General features: G+C 35.0%; 1 long non-coding RNA gene across 1 annotated transcript; it reads left to right on the top strand.

Moving 5' to 3' along the window:
• Nucleotides 1-1,491: 1,491 nt before the first annotated feature.
• Nucleotides 1,492-2,655, top strand: LOC116850944. The gene is made up of 4 exons (XR_004379487.1): nucleotides 1,492-1,697; nucleotides 1,789-1,966; nucleotides 2,164-2,282; nucleotides 2,369-2,655. It is a non-coding gene; the product is annotated as an uncharacterized LOC116850944 (long non-coding RNA).
• The last annotated feature ends 736 nt before the right edge of the window (nucleotides 2,656-3,391 follow it).

Here is a 3,391-nt window from a genome sequence, read left to right as displayed (position 1 = left end):
TTAATTAATAATGATTTTTCACTGAATTTTTCTACATTTTTAATGAAATACTATTAAAATATTAATGAAATTATAGTGAAATTTTAATGAAATTGGGTCAAAATTGTGAATTTTCAAAAGCATTTCAGCAGAAGTTCATTATATTTTCAATAAATTATTTCCATCAGATACAAATGTCTCAATTGAGATCTTACATGCGAATTTTTGCGGAAACGGCATTTAAGAATTCAATTGAGAATTCAACTGAGAATTGAATTGGAAATTCTATTGTTATCTGAACAGAAATTTTTCAGTAGGGTATATCTTCATATATAATTATATCCAGATAACATCAGGCAACATCATACAAAATTATGTATAAAGTCTTAGAAACTTATATACTGGGTGCACAACTAAGTTTCCGGGTTTTTTTGATCAATTAAAACTGGAAAATTTTAAGAGAAATACAAAAAATGGTTTATTCAAAGTATCATCCCTCGCTAGCTACACATTTTTGCCATCTCTCTGGCAATACATAAATACCGCGACGATAAAACGACGCGTCTTTGGACCGAAACCATTCATCCAACCAATTTTGCACTTCTTCCAAATTGGCCAAGTGTAGCCCAGCCAAGCCATGCGCTATCGACCGGAACAAGTGATAAGCGGAAGGGACCAGATCTGGTGAATACGGCGGGTGCGGTAGCAGATCCCATTTCAGCGTTTTGATGGTGTCCTGGACGATGGAAGTGCGATAGCACGGAGCGTTGTCGTGCTGCAATATCACTCGTTCGTGTTTCGTGTCCCATTCTGGCCGTTTTTCGATCAATGCATGGTTCAAATTGATCAGTTGTTGTCGGTAGCGATGCCCATTGACAGTTTCACCCGGTTTCAGCAGCTCATAGTACACGATTCCTTTCTAGTCCCACCAAACGCAGAGCATTGTCTTCTTTCCGAAGCGATTTGGCCGTGCCGTCGATGTTGATGCTTCGCCAGGTGAAAGCCACGATTTTTTGCGTTTAGGATTCTCGAAATATATCCACTTCTTATCGCCAGTAACAATTCGATGCAGGAAACTCTTTCTTTCATGCCGCAAAAGCAAAATTTCGGAAGTGGCTCTTCGATTTTCCATCTGTCTCTCAGTCAACTCATGCGGCACCCATTTTCCTTCCTTTTGAATTTTTCCCATGGCATGTAAACGTTTGGAAATACCTTGGCGAGTCATGTTTAATGCCTCCGCAAATTGATCTTGTGTTTGCGTATCATCTTCATCCAATAACGCTTGCAGATCGGCGCCCTCAATTGTTTTTGGTCTTCCGGAGCGCTCCTTGTCCTTAGGGTCGAAATCACCACTTCTGAACCACTGAACTATAATACAACTGGAATGAGCGCAGCCTTCGTTAGACAAGAGCTGACAGAGAGCCGAGAGAGAGGATCATTTCTTTTTTCTGCGCATTGTCAGTTCCCCTTGCACTGCATAGCGCATGCTCAATTCTCCTTGGTACCGTCTAATCAAAAATGTGTACAACCGATTTCTGGTGGATTTCTGATGTGCAATCACGTGCAATGCAGTATAGTACACTTTCTTTGAAAATAATATTGTAAATCTACTGCTTATGGCTATCACAATGGTTAAAGTGTGTTATACGTCGTACGTCTTCTTCTTTTTCTTTAAAATGTACGTCTTCTTCTTTAAAATGCATTGAATCTTTTTTCAGGTAAATATTATATATTATATTACAATTTTTATAACCTAAAATTACTTAGAAAATAGTATATTTTGATAATTATTTAATATTACTTTTCTAGTTTTCCAGTGAAAAAGGATTTATTTAAAGAATGGAAAAAAGTAGTACCGACGAAAAGGTACATTACGAAGCATTCTCGTATTTGTAGTAAACATTTTAAGGACTCTTGTTATAAACACATTGGAAAAAGACGAATCTTAAAACAAAATGCAATACCTACAATATTTGATTTAGAAAATGTAAGAAATAAATCCAGAATTTACTCATTTCTAATCATGAACAAGTAATGAATATGAAAAATTATAAAATTTATATTTATATATATATTTATTTACATTTTACTTATATTTTGAAAAATAAAAAATTTGAAATATTTATATACAATTAAATTTAAAATATTTATATAAAATTGCTTTTTTAAATATATTATTTTCAGATTTCATCATTTATGGATCAGTATAAAAATTTAAAAACTCTTCAACCTTCAGTTATTCCAAATATGTCTCAATCTTCGTTAAAAATGGTTGATAGAGTTTTAACATCAAAATATTACAGGTAAGTAAAATGTATTATATTATAATAATAGTGATGAAGAATTAATTATGTAAATATAATTATTTTAAACTTTTTTATCTCGTCAGGTAAAATATGTTGCAATGTCACCTCAGACTTCGAAGATGGAGAAAACTATGATTGAAAAAAAAAATGCAGCAGTTGAAACATCTCCACAGCGAGTAGGACCAACTGAAAAGGAAAATACATTAAGGGGATGCTGAATACCGACATTATCTATTTTTCACTATTCTTCCAGACGGCTGCATAGAATTGAAAATGCTTTTACAGAGTAAATATAGATATGCTAATGTATGCAAAACAGCCCAGTATAGCATAAAAAACAAACAAAAATTTTATATTTATTTTTTATACGCCATATTTCCGTTTCATATAAAAAATACTGAATGAGTGTGTAGAAAATGAAAGTCATTTTGTACGCAGGGAACATTAGTAAACATTACAAGGCCATCAGATAATGACTTGAAGGGCTAAATAAAAAAAATAGTGCAAAATACGATTTGCTTGCACGCATGCGGACATGTATTTGGGACTTCTTATCATACGGTAAGGAGGAGCGGTATTATAGTTCCAACGTTTCTCCAGAGAGAGCGCTGATTTTCATCACGCACGAAGCGCATATGGAGGATTCACACTGCGTCCGATGTCCGACGTACGACATCCGATATCCAATAGGAGAACAGCTTTCTAATAGAGAATTCAATTCTCCATTAGAAAGCTGTTCTCTTATTGGATATCGGACGTTGTACATCGGACATCGAACGTGGTGTGAATCCTCCAATATCCTTTTTAGCATACTGATAAGGATCTTTCCAGGAGCTCGATTCCAGACGATACGCGAGCGAAATACGCATGCGGAAATCTATAGTATATGTAACGTGAATTATAGATCTTCGCATGCGCATCTTACTCGCACGCCGTCAGGAATCGGATCCCAGATACACGTCCGCACGCGTGCAATCAAATCGTATTTTTCACTATTTTTTGTATGTAGTCCTTCAAGTCGTAATCTGATGGCCTCGTAATATTCACTAATGTCTCCTGCGTGCAAAATAACTTTAATTTTCTACATACGCACTCACAATTTTTTA

This window comes from Odontomachus brunneus, unplaced genomic scaffold (genome assembly GCF_010583005.1).
Source record: "Odontomachus brunneus isolate Ranch 3 - 2012 unplaced genomic scaffold, Obru_v1 Obru_scaffold_161, whole genome shotgun sequence".
NCBI lineage: Eukaryota > Metazoa > Arthropoda > Insecta > Hymenoptera > Formicidae > Odontomachus > Odontomachus brunneus.
Note: the sequence above shows the minus strand (reverse complement) of the source record. Positions and strands in the feature narration are given on the sequence as shown.